This window comes from Aquarana catesbeiana, linkage group LG01, assembly GCF_042186555.1.
Source record: "Aquarana catesbeiana isolate 2022-GZ linkage group LG01, ASM4218655v1, whole genome shotgun sequence".
Lineage (NCBI taxonomy): Eukaryota > Metazoa > Chordata > Amphibia > Anura > Ranidae > Aquarana > Aquarana catesbeiana.
Window position 1 is genome coordinate 836490574 of NC_133324.1, and position 19189 is coordinate 836509762.

Here is a 19189-nt window from a genome sequence, read left to right on the forward strand (position 1 = left end):
TCCCTTGTGGAAAGACTTCTCCCTCCACCAGAGAGCCTCTGATGTTCACATTCAAGTATTTTCTGAAAATCGATAACTGTATAACAATGGTCCTCTAAATGTGACTGTGTTTGGGCTTGGTGGTGATGGGTCACTTTGGTGTAGGAGGGAAATATAGCTATTCTTCTCATGCTTGGACCTTGGGGTTTCCATGGGGTAGGGTATTGTGCTCTGTAGTAGGGTACTAATGGCACCTTTTATGGAACACATGCAATATCAAGTGTGTTCAGTTCATGTCGTTTATGTGCTTTGTTTAATTAAAGGATAATGTTCCTATCAGTTTAACTTTTCTTGTCCTTGCTGATGATTATTATTTAATTTTATATATATATTTTTTTTTTTTATATATATTTTTTTTATACTTGAATTGTTTTTACCCAGAGAACAATTTGGCTACAAAATCTGTGGTTATATTAAAGTGGAGCTCTACTCAAAAAGGGACGTTCCTCTTTACCATCCCCCCCTGCCTAACTTGGCATGTCATTTTGGTAAGGAGGGAGCGGTTACCCACCACCACTTGCGCTTGGATCCCCTAGGGCAGTGGTTCTCAACTCCTGTCCTCAGGACCCACTAACAGGCCAGATTTTAAGTATTACCTTCTGGAGATGCAGACTAGAATACTGCAATCACTGATCAGCAAATGATATCACCTGTGTTGTATTTCAGTTATCTTGCAAACCTGGCCTGTTAGTGGGTCCTGCGGATAGGAGTTGAGAACCACTGCCCTAGGGCCTAGGCAATCCAAGCTGAAGTTTTCCCACTGCTGTCAATCACAGCCAGTGAGCCAATGAGCAGGGGCGGGGCTGAGTCATAGCTCTGTGTCTTATGAACGCATAGCTCAGGGCTCGGGAGCGAGCACGCACCAGTGCCCCAATAGCAAGCAGCTTGCTATTAGGGGCACCATTTTTTTTTTTTTTTTTTTTTTTCCCTCTTGGTGTCAGGAAAACCTGTCAGAAGTTATTCATGCTGATAGCAGAGGAATGCACCAGCAGACAGAAATTATGCTTAGTCCCCTAATTGAGACACTATAGAGGGATATACTTTGTTCATATTTTATATCTGAAGTTTACAACCACTGTAAACCATATTTTTTTTAAAAAAAAGAAGTTGTAGCTTTAAATGCAGAAGAAAATGGGGGGGGGGGGGGGTAAATAAAATTGTAGTGGACAGGATCTGGAGCAGGTGTGCATAGTTACTAATCTAGTTTCAGCTTGTTTAGTTGATCTTTGGAAAACTAGCAGTTGATTGGTTGCCACGCATGAATCATTGGCCAGGACAGACTCCCGCTGTGTCCAATCGCAGCATGTGCCCACAGGGGGAGGCTCGCATGCGCACCCTAAACCTGGAGGCAGGCAGCAATCAATGGGCACAATGTTTTGTGGGGCGGCACAGTGGTGTAGTGGATAGTAGTGGGTAGCACTTTCGCCTAGCAGTAAGAAGGGTCGCTGGTACGAATCCCAACCACGACACTACCTGCCTGGAGTTAGCATTTTCTCCCTGTGCCTGCGTGGGTTTCCTCCGGGTACTCTGGTTTCCTCCCACACTCCATAGACCTGCTGGTAGGTTACTTGGATCCTGTCTAAATTGTCCCTAGTATGTATGAATGTGAGTTAGGGACCTTAGATTGTAAGCTCCTTGAGGGTAGGGACTGATGTGAATGTACAATGTATATGTAAAGCGCTGCGTAAATTGATGGCGCTATATAAGTACCTGAAATAAATAAATAATAAAATGCTTTGCCTACACAGGCCGTCTGTCTGGTGGGCTGTCTGCAAGTGGTTAAATACCTTGATAAATTGCGCAGCTGAAGATTGTCACAATCCTACTACAAAGCTGACTGATTTCAGTCCTGAATACCAAACATTTGTTGCTAAGTAGAGTGAAGAATGATGTAAGAGTAGCAAAATGCTTGCCCACTAAGGACTTGTAATTACAGCTGCCTGACATGGCAGAGAGTATGAGGGTTGGATGGTGACAAGGTAGTTCGGATGATTGCTGTGTAGTTCAAATTTGTGATGTATTGAATAATTTCCCACCTTATTTTCAGTTACAATCAGTTTATGACTGCACACCTGACTTTTTTTTTTTCTGTGCAAAACCATGATTAGAAAGCTGAGCTTATGAGCAGGAGAGATGAAGGATAATGGCAAATCTTGTGTGGCTTTGTGATTTTGTTTTTATACTCTATGGTAGGCTCAAACACTTGACTGACTCTAGTGAAGTACACTGGGGGGGTGCGTGTTCTCGTGGGATTTTGAATATACACTAAGTTGTCAAGTATTGGGATGCTTGCCTTTACACGCACATGAACTCTAATGGCATCCCAGTCTTAGTTTGTAGGGTTCAATATTGAGTTGGCCCACCCTTTGCAGCTATAACAGCTTCAACTCTTCTGGGAAGGCTGTCCACAAGGTTTAGGAGTGTGTCTATGGGAATGTTTGACCATTCTTCCAGAAGAGCATTTGTGAGATCAGGCACTGATGTTGGACGCGCTTATTCATCCCAAAGGTGTTCTGTCGGGTTGAGGTCAGGACTCTGTGCAGGCCAGTCATGTTCCTCCACCCCATATTCGATCATCCATGTCTTTATGGACCTTGCTTTGTGCACTGGTCCAAATCATTTGGTGGAGGGGGGGTTGTGGTGTGGGGTTATTTTTCAGGGGTTGAGCTTGGCCCCTTAGTTCCAGCGAAGGGAACTCTTAAGGTGTCAGCATACCAAGACATTTTGGACAATTTCGTGCTCCCAACTTTGTGGGAACAGTTCTGGGATGGCCCCTTCCTGTCCCAACATGATTGCACACTAGTGCACAAAACAAGGTCCATAAAGAGATGGGTGGAGGAACTTGACTGGCTTGCACAGAGTCCTGACCGATAGAACCTTTGGGATGAATTAGAGCGGAGACTGCAAGCCAGGCCCTCTCGTGGCTGACCTCACAAATGTGCTTCTGGAAGAAAGGTCACACATTCCCATAGACACACTCCTAAATAGGGTTGCGCTGATACCGAGTACTTGCACAAGTACTCGTGAGAAATGCTGCCGCTGCCTAAATCGATACTTTGGCAGTGCGATTTGACCCCATACAGAATAAATGGGCTCCAATTCCTGTCACATGACCGGTGCTGACCATTCGGAAGCCTGTCTAGCCCTTGCTGTCAAAACTGCATAGAGGAGAAAAAGCCGCAGTGACGTCAAGTCCCTGGACCAATGAAGTAGCTTTTCGTTGTCTGACAGCAGGGGATCGGCAATCTGTTACAGCAGGACCAAGGAGGGGTGGATAGGAGGCCCAGTGGATGGCTGGAACCACTGGAGACTTGGGGGGAGCCCAAGCCGCAGCCGCTGATGTCTACAGTGGGACCGGGATCCGGAGATGGTGGAAACCGTCATGCAGGGAGGTTTCCCGCACTGCTTCTTTGTGAACTCAGGCTCAAAGTCACTATGACAAGCCTGGGTTCACACACTGAAACCGCATTCCTGTTCAAATCGCATGCAATTTTTTGCAGTGCAATTTGAGCCTATTCATTTTGTATGAGCTCATATCGCACTGCAAAAGTATCGGTACTCAGTATTGGTGAGTATTTGACTGAAAGAGTTGGTATTTCTACTCGACAGGAAAAAAAAAATGGTATCGGTGCAACCCTACTCCTAAACCTTGTGGGGAAAAAAAATAAATATGGTCCTAGTGGATAGATCCCAGTAACCTAATGATATAATGCTCTATTCATAGTTGCATAGTAGGCAAGGTTGAAAAAAGATACATATCCATCAAGTCCAACCTATGTGTGTGATCTTGTCAGTATTACATTGTATATCCCTGTATGTTGTGGTCGTTCATGTGCTTGTCTAATAGTTTTTTGAAATTATCGATGCTCCCCGCTGAAACCACTGCCCGTGGAAGTGGATTCCACATCCTAACTACTCTTACAGTAAAGAACCCTCTAAGCAGTTTAAGGTTAAACTGCTTTTGCTCTAATTTTGGTGAATGGCCACGTGTCTTATTAAATTCCCTTATGCGTAATAGTTTTATCCTTTTTGTGGGGTCACCAGTACGGTATTTGTTCATTGAAATCTTATCCCCTCTCAAGCGTCTCTTCTCCAGAGAGAAAAAGTTCAGTGCTCATAACGTTTCCTCATAACTAATATCTTCCAGTCCCTTTTTATCAGCTTTGTTGCCCTTCTCTGGACTCTCTCCAGTTCCAGCACATCCTTCCTGAGGACTGGTGCCTTCCTTTATCTAGATGGCAGCTCACCTCCTCAGGTTAGTTGGTTTGGCAAGAACGATTCATCATGAATCCATGCTGATTACTGCTAATGATACAGTTTTTATTACTAAAATCTTGTATATAGTCCCTTATCATCCCCTTCAAGAGCTTGCATACTATTGATATTAGGCAAACTGGTCTGTAATTCCCAGGGATGTATTTTGGCCCTTTTTTAAGTATTGGTGCTACATTGGCTTTTCTCGAATCAGCTGGTACATTTCCAGTAAGTAGACTGTTCGTAAAAATGATCAACAATGGTCTGGCAACTACTTGACTGAGTTCCCTAAGGACCCTTGGGTGCAAGCCTTCTGGTCCCGGTGACTTATTAATGTTGAGTTTTTCAAGTCTTTCTAATTCTGTCCTCTGTTAACCATGAGGGTGCTTCCTGTGACGTGTCACGAGGATAAACAACTGCAGTTTTGGTTACTGAAGTCCCCCGATTACCGCGAAGACTGAGAAGAGAAAATTCAATACCTTCGCCATCTTTCCATCCTTAGTAACCAGATTCCCTTCCTCATTCTTTATGGAACCAATTTGATCTTACCTCCCTTTCTTACTATTAATGTACTTAAAGAATTTCTTGGGATTTTTCTTACTCTCCTCCGCTATGTGCCTTTCGTGTTCTATCTTAGCCACCCTGATTGCACCCCTATCTTGTTGTATTCTTTGTAAAGTTGGAATGCTGATGATGTTCCCTCAGCCTTGTATTTTTTGAAGGCCTTCTTCCTTTGCTTTTTATGTGCATTTTTACATTGGAGTTAAGCCACCCAGGGCTTTTTATTAGCTCTTTTAAATGTATTACCCATTGCGATGCACTGGCTAATGCCCTTATTATGCTCTTAAAGCATACCCATTTCTCCTCCGTGTTCTTTGTTCCTAAGATTTTATCCCAATTTTTATCTTCTAGCAAGCATTGTAGTTTAGGGAAGTTGGCCCTTTTGAAATTCAGTGTCTTTGTATTCCTCTTATGTTTCCTATTAGTGTGATTTTTATACTGAAACTAATTGACCAGTGATCACTGTTTCCTAAATTGCCCCTTATTTCTACATCTGTGATCAAATCTGTATTATTGGTAATCAGTAGGTCTACTAACTGTTTCTAGTTGGTGCGTTTTACTATCTGACCCATGAAATTGTCCTGCAAGACATTCTGGAACTGGCGAGCCTTAGATGAATGTGTGGTTCCTTCCACCCAGTCTGTCTGGATAATTAAAATCCCCCATTATACTTCAGTGTTAGAGGAATGAAGTTTAAAATTCAACTGAATGATTTTAGAGTTTGAGGTTAGGTGGAGAGAAATTAGTCCGCCGGAGACTTAGGGGAGCTGTTATAGCTCGGTTTTGCAGACTGCTAGTAGTCCCTATCGAGGTTAACAAAGTCAGTCCATAATATATGCCTAGGCCCCTGTCTATGATTATATTTTGACTATTCTAAGTAAAGGATTTTTTTTTTTGTTATTTATTGAGTCCAAGAGGTGCCTTTTCTTTGTTTTTGTTTTATTATGGATTTTGTTTAGTTTGACACATAATTTTAATCAAATTAATGTACAGCAGGGCTATGCAATTAGCGGACCTCCAGCTGTTGCAGAACTACAGGTCCCATGAGGCATAGCAAAACTCTGACAGCCCTAATCATGACACGCAGAGGCATGATGGGACTTGTATTTTTGCAACAGCTGGAGGTCCGCTAATTGCATATCCCTGATGTACAGTATACTGTGGAGAGCTTCCTTTGGGGCTGTCCCTACAATGATCTATTTGTGTTATTGTATTTAATGTTTAATAATAATAATAAACAAACCTGCAAAGGGTGGGCCAACTCAATATTGAACCCTACGGACGAAGACTGGGATGCTATTAAAGTTCATGTGTGTAAAGGCAGGCGCCCCAATACTTTTGGCAATATAGTGTATGTACACATAGTTTGAGGGTGCTAGTCACCAGCAATATTTGCACTAAATGTGTTTTTCATAATTTATTATAATGTAGTGTTATTTATTGTGGATTCGTGATTTACACAATGTTATCATGGTTTGTTTCATTCACTATGAATTATAGAATTTTAAATAAGATGAGCACTGTGCAACTGGTTACATATAATTTTATATAGTAGTGATATGAGTGTTTCAGCAGCTGTACATTTCTTAGTCCTTGTATTTACTGAGTGCACAAAGTTTTGAAGGATATGAGTCACTTAAAATGTTAAATTGCACTGAAGGACTGTTTTTTATTGATGATTTTCATTATATAGAGGGATATTATTGGTATTCCTTTTGCACTGATTTCTACATGTGTTGTGTATTTGAGGGAAGTTAAATACTGCACAATTGGTTCATGTAAAAAATACTGTGAAGTAGCTTTTCGTTGTCTGACAGCAGGGGATCGGCAATCTGTTACAGCAGGACCAGGGAGGGGTGGGTAGGAGGCCCAGTGGATGGCTGGAATCGCTGGAGGCGGTAATATTGGTATTCTTTTTGCACTGACTTTTAAATGTATTATTGTGTTTTTGAGGGAAGTTAAATACTGCACAATTGGTTATGTAAAAAATGTTTAGGCATTAGAACCAATTTTAAGGCTACCTTTACACTTGTGTTCTTTTTGTTTACTTGCATTTTCATCTTTGGTTTTGTAGAATCTTGCTCGGTTTATAGAGAGGTATGAGGCAGGCCTGATGATTTACAAATATAGGCCAGGAGCACATGCCCTGTTGCCAGGTCCTAGTAACCGTGCATTTGCATGCCCTCTTATTGACTTCCATATGGCGCATGTTGACAGATGAAAAATGTACCTCATATTTCATGACATGCCACAATGTGAACCAGACCCATTGAAAACAAGATGGCTCAGTACTCCACCCCCAATTGTATTTTGTTTTTAAAATATAATGTAGCCCCAGAAGAATTTTTACCTCCTTCCTGACCAGAGCACTTTTTGCGATTCGGCACTGCGTCGCTTTAACTGACAAATGCGCAATCATGCGACATTGTAATTAAACAAAATTGACGTCCTTTTTTTCCCCACAAATAGAGCTTTCTTTTGGTGGTATTTGATCGCCTCTGCATTTTTTTTTTTTTTTTGCGCTATAAACAAAAAAAAAAGAGCGACAATTTTGAAAACACATTATTTTTTACTTTGTGCTATAATAAATATCCCCCAAAAATGTGCGAAGTTTTTTTCCTCAGTTTAGGCCTATATGTATTCTTCTACATATTTTTGGTAAAAAAAAAAATCGCAATAAGCGTATATATTTTTTTTAATAGTAATGGTGGCGATCTGCGATTTTTATCGGGACTGCGACATGGCGGACACATCGGACAATTTTGACACATTTTTGGGACCATTGGCATTAATACAGCAATCAATGCTATAAAATTGCATTAATTACTGTAAAAATGTCAGGGGTTAACACTAGGGGGAGATCAAGGGGTTAACGGTGTTCCCTGGGAGGTGAGTCTAACTGAAGGGGGAGGGGACTGACTACAGCAAGTGACAGATCGTTGTTCCTAGCTAAAAGGAACATACAATCTAACACTCCAGTCAGAACAGGGAAGTGTGTGTTTACACACACTCGTCCCTGTTCTGTCTCTCCTGCACACGATTGCTTGTGGCCGGCGGTCATCGCGACCGTCGGGCATGAGCATCGGCACCCCCGCTGTGCAGCGGGGGCGCACCTGTTAGCCCGACCCCGCCAGCCGACGTATAGCTACGACAGCTCGCGCAAGGGAGCCAACCTGCCGCAGTATAACTGCGGCGGTTGGTCGGGAAGCGGTTAAAAATTACAGAAGTCTTCAGGACCCTCTTATTTTTGTGGTGTTGGGCACTCATCCATAATGGAGATGACAGTGCTGATGTGACCGTTCTCTGCATCATACTGAGCAAACTCCCAAGTGAATGCATTTCTGAAATGGGCTGAAGTGCAATCTTGAAAAATATTGCAAGCTTTATTTTTCACAGGAAAATGTAAGCTATTTGTATTTCAGAGGTGCTGTGAGTAAAGTAGACTTTTCACTTTCATGGCAGATCCACTTTAACGTTAAACTGAAGTGCCTATAAAGGCACCAACTGTTGCGGGGACAACTTTGTAAGAGAATCACCTCACTCCAGGGAGATTTCTTATCACTTCCTGTTGCATTTCCAGGAAAGAAAATGGCTTAGCTGTCTTTGGCCAGTTGCACACTGGATGTTGTAAAAATGTCAGTAGCGTAAGCTGTAAAATTATTTTTTTTGCAGTAGTGTGTGTGTGTGTGTGTGTGTGTGTGTGTGTTTTTTTGTTTCTTTTTTTTTTTTTTTTTTTTTTTTTTTTTTTTGCTGTTGCAGTTTTTAAGAAAACTATACTCCCACAAAAGCTTATGGCTCAAAAATGCTGATAAACACAGAATAGCCACGTTTTTAAGATTTTATCAGCGTTGGAGTGTTTTTTTTGCAGCTGAAAAGCTCCTCTCAAAACCCACTAGTTCTGGTGGGTTTTCCAGCCAGAAAACACCTCCGCCAAAATACGCTGATAACAGCCTATGTGTGCATGGACACATAGGATAACCTGCTGGGGAATTTACTGGCTGCAGAAAAAAATGCCTGAAGCCGAAAACTGCAGCTGTAATGTCCATTGTGCATGAGGCCTTAAGCAATGCTAGCATTGCTGAAGCACCTTGGTTTGTTTCAGGGTGAATTTGATTTAAATCAAGTCGATTTAAATCATCATTTTTAAAGAGGAACTGTCATTTGTCCCGCAGCAGATCCTCCTCTGACCCGCTGTTGACTCACCGACAGTCCCATTCACTTTAATTGGATGGCTGGTGATGAGACAGTGACGCAACAAGGAGAGGAATGTGGTGGTGGCAGCAGGTGAGTGGATGCCCGCTTAACAGGCGCTGCCATGATGGATCTGAAATGACAGGTGCTCTTTAAATGTAAGGACTCTAAGCCCTTGCTGGTAGTTAGGCCCCTTTCACACTGGGGCGGTGGGGGCGTCGGCGGTAAAACGGCGCTATTTTAGCGGTGGTAAAATGGCGCTATTTTAGCGGCGGTATTTGGCCACTAACGGTGCGGTTTTAACCCCCGCTGGCAGCCGAAAAAGGGTTAAAACTGCTCGCATAGCGCCACTAAAGTGGCGCAATAGCCGCACTGCCCCATTGATTTCAATGGGCAGGAGCGGTGAATACACTGCTCCTTCACCGCTCCAAAGATGCTGTTTGCAGGAGTCTTTTTTTTTTTTTTTTTTTTTTTTCTCTCCTGCCAGCGCACCGCTTCAGTGTGAAAGCCCTCGGGCTTTCACACTGGAGAAACAGTAGCGGCAGTTTTAGGTCGGTTTGCAGGCGCTATTTTTAGCGCAATAACGCCTGCAAACCGCCCCAGTGTGAAAGGGGCCTTAGTCTTTTAATATTTGCAAACAAAATGAAGGTTTCCTATTTAGAATAATAAGCTGTCAGGTTAGTAAAACAGCGATATCAGAACCGATTCAATTCTACAGTTTGTAGTGTATGTAGATTTGCAAAACAATTGGGTAAAGAAATATTCCTGAACTTTGTTTTATCTCATGGTTACTGTGAAATTGTGTGAATGCACCAATGCAGTGCATGTTATCTCAGCTTGCAGAGCTTGGATTCATTGAATGAGTTTACCAAAAATTTAAATATTGCAAAATATTCAGCCTCATGCTACATAACTAAGCTCCATTTCATGCTAAATAAACTAAATTATTAATGTATCTTAAATAGAAAACCATCTTTAGATTTTTACTCCAAAAGCATTTTATTAAAATAAATTTAATAAAAATCCAAAAAATCTTTATTTAAAATAGAAAAAAAAAAAAAATTGATTTATATCCACCCTGATTTGTTTGCATTAATCTGCATTACTCTTTCAGTCAATCTATATTATCTCCGTGCAAATTTCTTGAGTCCTAGACTTGGGCTGTACATGATTTCTTGACTTTTCTTCTGAACTGATGAACAGTAACCCCTGCCTGCCTGGTTCATGAACGGCCCCCTATGGACGCTTGTGTGAAAGAGCATTGCGTATCGGTGTTTCTTACAAAGGTCTGAACACGTTTGGTTGTATGACCAAGGATGTGTTCTGTACAGATGGTGCAAAATGTATTGACTGTTTATATATGTGGAATATGGAGTCAGGAGTTCATAGTTAATGTTCACAAAATCATTTTTAGATCAGTTTCTCTTCCAGTGCAGATTAGTCACACAAGCACTTAGGCAAGGACACTGTTGTGCCTCTCCAATATAAGCATTAAAAGAGTGATCTCTGTAACTTAGTTGTGTTGAGATGTCGATAACCCCAGTCTTATTTGGATAAACAGACAGTGACTCGATACAAACGACACCTTGTTGATCATGTGGAGTTTAATCCTTAAACTGTGAGGATCTTACAACAATGAACATCGGATAGGTCAAAAGATCATAATGTGGTCCAGTCAGACATGCTCTGATGCATTACTGGGAGAATGAACAAAGGGTGGGGCTAACTATACAGTATAAGCTAAGATACAGGAAGGGGAGGGACCAGGGACAGAATAATACATATAACATTTAAAGGCATATCACAAGCATGTGAAACATGACAGACACTAAGGGCTCTTTCACACGGGGCGGATCAGTGATGATCCGCCCCGTGAACACCCGCTTGCTCAGCGGGGATCGCTTCGCCGATCCCCGCTGAGCAGAAAGTTGACAGGTCCATCGCTGCACGCTGTGCAGCGACGGACCTGTCAGAGCGCCGCTCTCCCCTATGGGGGGATCGGTTGATGACGGACCGTAGTGTCCGTCGTCACCCGATCCGATCCGAAAACGGATGGAAAAGTAGGTTTTTCCTCCGTTACACTTTTCGGATCGGAGCGGGTCAGATGTCAGCGGACATGTCACCGCTGACATCCGACGCTCCATAGGGATACTTGTATGTCCGTTTTTCATCCGAAAAGGGAAGGATGAAAAACGGACATACGGATCCCTCGTGTGAAAGAGCCCTGACCTGTTTTTTCCCTAGTAAAATTCTCAGACCGCCATATTGAGAAATTGCTTATTTTGTCCACAAGTTAATAAAAGAAGAATTTGCTTTCAGTTTTTTTTTTTATCCCATCCCATGAAAACAGCACGCATAGGATTTAGCTACTGAACATCCAGGCTGACTTGCAGATAGTAAGTTGTGTCCTTAGATGCAGACACCATATAGTTTAGGCCTGATGGCACTTCTAATACATGAGGATAGTGGGAATGTTGTTCAGGGTTCCAAAATCTTATTACCACACAGTTGTAAGTTTTGAATGCACTTGGGGTTTTTTTTTTTGCAGTGTTTCTTTTAAAGGACCTGAACCTGAGAGAGCTGATCACTGTCCCCTGCCTCTGTCTGAAAGTCTACGCTCACCTTACATTTAAAAAATAATAAATGCACATATTTTGCATTTTAAAAAAAAATGTGTATTTTTAAAAACTGGAGCCTGCAAAGCATTGTACCTGTGATCGGCAGATTGTGGGTACAATGTCTGGCTCCTGCACACACTGCCTACAGCACTGTTGCCTACAGCTCTGTAGGGGCTGTCATTTGCAGAGCCTTAGGCATTGTTATGAACTACGGGCATGCTGTTCAACGCACCTGCTGTTCATTAATACAAGTCCATCTGCCGCAGTGGTTGACAGGACTTGGTTGTTTTTTCATTCAAATTCCTGTGCTGTTTTCAAAAGGTGACAGTGGGTGCAGGGAGAGGATCCCCAACCTCCCTGAGAACATTCATGAGGATGAAATGTGTAGGGGCCGGGCTTTGGTGCTAATGTCATGGCGCATTTACGCCAAGTTGGGCGGTGTGTTGGATTATGTGCGAATTGCAAACAGTTTTAAATAGCGCTTGTTATATTTTGTGGCTTACTGTGAGGATAGAAGCAGGCATAAGATAATTCCATAACTGACAGTGGTTAAAACATTTACCTTCCTGGAAATGGAGGAGCACAAAGTTGATGGTTTTGTGCAGTGGTACAGTCTAGTGACAATCTAGTGACAGTCTAGTGACAATTTCAGAAGTCCAAAGAACTGGTAAGCAAATATAGTTTTAGGTTGGTGAAGGAACACAGGGATCCTCACAAAGGTGTGGAGGCATTTGTTGTCAACCTTTCATGGGACTTTCTACTTCAACCACAAATGTAAAGAAGTGCACTTTTTCACATGATTTTATATTGGTATGATGTTTAGTACACTGCATAGTCAGTGCTATGTTTGAGTTTAATATGATTATGTGGAGTGTGCACTCATTTTCGTATACTGTCTGCTTGGTAGGTTGCCAGGTTTTCCGCTCTCAATAACCACCATTCGCACTTGACTGTGTGCATTCTCCGGTGATTATGAAACACTTTTACATGTTTTTCATGCACTTTAAGACTTAAGCATTTTTGTTTTAGCGAGGAGAAAGCTAGTTAGGAGGAGAGGCAAGGATATTGAAGGCTATAGGGGCCAAAATGCTTTAAAAGATGCTCATTTACTTTTTTTGCGCCTTGAGCAACGAGCTTAAGGTGACACAACACACAGATGGGAACAATCCGTTTTGATTTAAAGCCCAAATTTATCTAAAACTAAAAACCGAAATCGTCACAAGGGACATAACTTGTTTAGTATGTGTCCCTTGTGCTGATCTGCTTTCAGTAGAAATCCTCATCTGTTCTACGCCAACACTCATCATCAGCCCTGCTGCTGCGATATTCCACTGTGGTGGTAGTTAAAGGGGTTGTAAAGTCAAAAGGTTTTTTGTCTTAATGCATTCTATGTCTGAATGGACACAGGGAGCTTTGGCTGAGCTTGGGTGCCCCCATAGCAAGCTGCTTTCTGTAGGGGATACTTGACAGGAGGGAGGGGCCAGGATTACAGAAGAGAGACCTGAGAAGAGGATCCGGGCTGCTCTGCAAATCTACTGCACAGAGCAGGCAAGTATAACATGTTTGTTATTTTTATAGGAAAAAAAAACAAGATTTTACAATCGCTTTAATTAGGGTACCTGTGTCCTCAGTATAGCAGATAATTAATACGGGTTGTTACAGGCACTGATATCCCTGTATAGTGGCTGTCGGCTGCTTTATTGAAAGCTATACAGCGAGATCGGTGCCTGTAACTGCCTTCACCGATCGTCCCGACTGTCCTCCGTGTCCTCCTGCGGTCCCCCCCATCCTATATCTGTCAGGAAGGAGAGCGGAGGAAGGAGCTGGTAAATATGTAATTTTACTGGCTCCCTCCTTTTTCTGAATGAACAGTCAGTGATCACTGACTCTGTCCATTCATAACGGAGCATCATAAACTGTTTACGATGTTTGTTCATGAATGGGGAGGAGCCTCTGTGTCCTGTCCATTCATCTTCAGTGCAGCTGAGGCTTCAGAGAAAGGGACTGGGGAATCTGTGTCTTCCGTCCCTTTCCCTGTCTGAAAAGGGAGATGTCAGGGTTCTGTTTAGACCCTGATATCTTACCAAAGCCCCCCCCCAACAGAGCTGATAAAAATAAAACCATAAAAAATAAACAATTGTAATATCTAAAAGGTTCAATTGTAGGGCTGAAACAACTAATCGATTTAATTTCATAATCGATTACTATTTTCATAATCGATTAATTGGCCAGCTGATTAGTTGGCCTGCATACAGAATGCATTTGTTTACATATCAGGAAATACAGTGTAGCACACATACAGCTCAGTACATCATCTATACAGGTCAGTAAGTGCCTGAGAACTTGGGCAGGAAGTGAGTGGTTCTAAAGGCAGAAGTTTTCTTTACCTTGCTATTGGGGCAACTCTATACTGTACTTAACGCACAGCAAAAAGCAAATGCATTATTTTTAGAAACAGATCAAAAGCAAACTGCATAGGTGTGTACCGAGCCTTATGCTGGCCACATGGATCAATTTTCAGAGAAGAATATTCATATGAAAAATCTTTGTACATTCGCTGAATGAAAGAATGTTGTTTGAATTTTTCACTTGCTTTTAACACTCTGTTTTAAAATGAATGTAATTTCTGAACAAAGACCACATACACTGTCTGTAAATTCCTTTGACCAAGCAGTTTTCTATTATTTCTAAATTTTCCTGTCCCTGTGGTTGAAAACGAATGTTTATTTGACCCCACTAACAATTCGAAAATCGAACGAACGTTCTTAAAATTACTTTTTTTTTTTTTTTTTTTTTAATAAGGAATACATTGTTTTTGTATGGCCAGCATATAATATATTACAGTTTTTGTTTGAAATTCTGCAAAAAAAGTAACTTTTTTTTTTTTTCCTTGAATTAAAAAAAGATCTGATGATATTTACCAGATTAGAACCTCTAATAGTATATAGAGTATATCTCTTCTGTCTGTTATTGTGAGAGTGGATAAGGCCCCTTTCACACTGGGGCGGTAGGGGGCGTCAGCGGTAAAACAGTGCTATTTTTAGCGCTGTTTTACCGCGGTATTCGGCCGCTAGCAGTGCGGTTTTAACCCCCCGCTGGCGGCCGAAAAAGGGATAAAACCCCTCATATAGCACGGCTATAGCCGCGGTATCACCGTGGTATAGCCGCGCTGTCCCATTGATTTCAATGGGCAGGAGCGGTTTAAGAGCGGTGAATTCACCGCTCCAAAGATGCGGCTGACAGGAGATTTTTTCTTCTCCTGCCAGCGCACCGCTTCAGTGTGAAAGCCCTCGGGCTTTCACACTGAACAAACAGCAGAGGCTGTTTAGGAGCGGTTTGCAGGCGCTATTTTTAGCGCAATAACGCCTGCAAACCGCCCCAGTGTGAAAGGGGCCTTAGAGATTGCCCTCTAACCATATAGTTATTTTATATTTACCACTGCATTTAGATATTTAAGAATAAATTGCCTTTTTTTAAACTGTACATATTAACTAAATTATACACCACACTTTTAAGGTTACTAACCGATTTTTTTTTTTTAATCGAAACGATAATCGGCCAACTAATCCATTATGAAAACGTTAGTTGCAGCCCTATTAAATGGTAAAAAAAAAAAAAAAAAAACTGTCCAATGAATGACAGCATCTCTGAATTAATAATGGGATTCTGAGATCCTGGCATATGACCGGACACAGTGCCATGACCTGCACTTCAGTCTAAAACGTTGCTCACTGCAAGACTATACAGAAAGCAATTGTGTTTGGTGTATCCCATTCACAACGCAAGGCAAGCAAGAGCTGACGTGCTTCATTTTATTGCAGCGCACTGTACAGGATTACATATCGCAATGCAGCACATCATGCTGCTGTACAGTGACATGAATGAAGTTACTTTTGTACACTTCAAATTTTAAGTGAGGGTAAAAAAGGTAGCAGTGTGTGTGCTGTATCATGGTTTACCTCTCTGGCAGCTGTACGGAGTGTGAATGAACATTGCACTAAAATCCCCTTCACTGCTCTTCTGTCTACTACATAAAAGGTTGTAAAGGGAGGGGCAGAGGGCTTCGGGTCAGCACAGACTGTAATTAGACTCTCCAAGAAAAGAAGGCAATGATATGCAAGGAGGAAGTGTGTGTGTGTGTGTGTATGTATGTGTGTGTATATATATATATATATATATATATATATATATATATATATATATATATATATATATATATATTTTATTTTTTTATATGAAAATGTGTTCAGTAATTTTGTACATATTGTGTGACCTAGAAAACTGCAATTACCTACCATTTAATTATTTTCCAGGGTCTCTTCTTTCAGAAATCATAAATATTTTGGGGGTTTACAGTAATTTCTCGCCAAAAAAAAAAAGATTTTTTTTTTTAATGTGTGCAAAAAAGAGAAAAATTTCCTCTAGAGCAGTCCAATCACTTTTAATGGAAAGCCCTTTGCCAGCTCTTATGGCAGGTATCAAGCTAACCAGCTGCAGCAGCTCTTCTTTTGTCTCCAGCCCCCTTTAGAACATGCAATAGTGTGACTGGTTTCAAAATAGTACACCTTTTTGAACTAAATGGAATGATCAGTCCCAGCATAGATCATACCTTTGCATTATGTTGCTCTGTTGTCTGCGGATCCCCTGATATTCTGGGTTTAGTTGTGGATTTATAGCATGTGACATTCTGTATAGCCTGCTGTAGACTGAGTCTCTTCCACAGCCACTTCCTGCTGTATCTCTAGCCTAAAACACACCCCTCTGTAGTCTGAGACTGTGCAAATGATGTAACTTCCTTCACAGCTCTGATGGTGGGTGGTTGAATGCTAATTAGGATGTATTCCATCCCACCCACCATATGACGACTTTAGCAGAAGTCAATGCAAGTCATGCCAAAGTCGCACCAACAGTATTACAGGACCTTTTTCTTAGAGCGACTCAAGTCGCTCCTATTAGAGTGGTTCCATTGCACTTAATGGAGCGCAACTTATGTGACATGTGCTCTTAAAGTCGGAGCACATGTCGCGCCAGTGTGAACCGGGCCTTACTGGCCAGATCCCCAGATAAAAATAGAAGGACGTAAGGCTGAAACAACTAATTGGTATAATTGATTATAAATGATTATGAAAATGGCTGTCAACTATTTTCATAAACAATTAGTTGGCCTGCATACAGAATGCCTTTTTCGTTTACTTATCAGAAAATACAGTGCAGCACACATACAGCTCAGTTACACCATTTATACATGTTGGCAAGTGCCTGAGAGCTTGTAACTGTGTGAGGCGCAATGCCTCATGGGACATGTAGTCCTGGGCAGGAGAAGGAAGTGAATGTTTCTGAAGGCAGAATTCTTTTTTTTTACCTTGCTATAGGGGCACGCTATACTATACTTTTCACCTTGCTATTGTGACACTATGAAGGCAGGAGGAGCCAGAAGCGCTGGCAGGGGGCTACTCTGTGCAAAACCATTACACAGAGCAGGCAAGTATGACCAGTTTCTATAAAAGAATACAATATTTACAAATACTTGAGGGCTGTGTGCAGGGAAGATCAACATCTGAACCCAGAGAAGCTGGAGGCTGATGGATTGGAGGTAAAATATAACATTACAATTACATTTGAAGTAAAGGTTTACCAGTATTGTGCATTATATTTGAAATGATTATAAACATGGAAATAAGTTTCAGTTTTTAGTACTACTTTAATAGACAAGATTTATATCCCTCCCTCCACCCTTCATGTAGCGTCATGTCTGACTCCCAGGTAAAAATAACTGGTACTACTTCTGTGTGTGTGTGTGTGTGTGTGTGTGTGTGTGTATATATCTATCTCTCAGAAGTGAGTACACCCCTGACATTTGTGTAAATATTTTCTTCTATCTTTTCATGTGACAACACTGAAGAAATGACACTAAAGTAGAGAGTGTACAGCTTGTATAACAGTGTAAATTTGCTGTCCCCTCAAAATAACTCAACACACAGCCATTAATGTCTAAACCGCTGGCAACAAAAGTGAGTACACCCCTAAGTGAAAATGTCCAAATTGGGCCCAACGTTTCAATATTCTATGTGGCCACCATTATTTTCCCGCACTGCCTTAACCCTCTTGGGCATGGAGTTCACCAGAGCTTCACAGGTTGCCACTGGAGTCCTCTTCCACTCCTCCATGATGACATCAGGAAGCTGGTGGATGTTAGAGACCTTGCTCTCCTCCACCTTCCGTTTGAGGAGGATGCCCCACAGGTGCTCAATAGTGTTTAGCTGTGGAGACATGCTTGCCCATTCCATCACCTTAAGTGCCGGTTCACACAGGGGCGACTTGTCAGGCGACCTAGCCGCCTGACAAGTCGCCTCTCGTTCTGTACAATGGAACCGTTCTAATAGGAGCGACGCAAGTCGCTCCAACTTAGAAAAAGGTTCCTGTACTACTTTGGGGGCGACTTGCATAGACTCCTATACAGAAGTCGTTTTGCAAGTTGCCATGGCAGTCGTGTGCAGGTCGCCTCGGTGAGGCGACCTGCAAGTCGTGCCGCCCCTGTGTGAACCGGGGCTTACCCTCAGCTTCTTTAGCAAGGTAGTTGTAGTCTTGGAGGTGTTTGGGGTCGTTATGTTGGAATACTGACTTGCGGCCCAGTCTTCAAAGGGAGGGGGATCATGCTCTGCTTCAGTATGTCACAGTACATGTTGACATTCATGGTTCCCTCAATGAACTGTAGCTCCCCGGTGCCAGCAGCACTCATGCAGCCCCAGACCATGACACTCCTATCACCATGCTTGTCTTTGTACTCCTCACCTGGTTGCCACCACACACGCTTGACACCATCTGAACCAAATAAGTTTATCTTTATCTTGGTTCCAGTAATCCATGTCCTTAGTCTGCTTGTCTTCAGCAAACTGTTTGCGGGCTTTCTTGTGCATCATCTCCTGGGACGACAGCCATGCAGACCAATTTGGTGCAGTATGCAGCGTATGGTGTGAGCACTGACAGGTTGACCCCCACCTCCCCCACCCCTTCAACCTCCTGCAGCACTCATACTCATCTATTTCCCAAAGACAACCTCTGGATATGACGCTGAGCACGTGCGCTCAACTTCTTTGATCGACCATGGCGAGGCCTGTTCTGAGTGGAACCTGTCCTGTTAAACTGATGTATGGTCTTGGCCACCGCGCTGCAGCTCAGTTTCGGGGTCTTGGCAATCTTCTTATAGCCTAGGCCAGTGATGGCGAACCTTGGCACCCCAGATGTTTTGGAACTACATTTCCCATGATGCTCATGCACTCTGCTGTCTAGTTGAACATCATGGGAAATGTAGTTACAAAACATCTGGGGTGCCAAGGTTCGCCATCACGGGCCTAGGCCATCTTTATGTAGAGCAACAATTCTTTTTTTCAGATCCTCAGAGTTCTTTGCCATGAGGTGCCACGTTGAACTTCCCAGTATGAGAGAGTGAGAGCGATATCACCAAATTTAACACACCTGCTCCCCATTCACACCTGAGGCCTTGTAACACTAACGAGTCACATGAC

At 42.3% G+C, this 19189-nt stretch overlaps 1 protein-coding gene across 4 annotated transcripts in view; it reads left to right on the forward strand.

Moving 5' to 3' along the window:
* Positions 1 to 19189, forward strand: part of PDS5A (PDS5 cohesin associated factor A) — a 165950-nt gene that overhangs the window by 12041 nt on the left and 134720 nt on the right. The window lies entirely within an intron of this gene.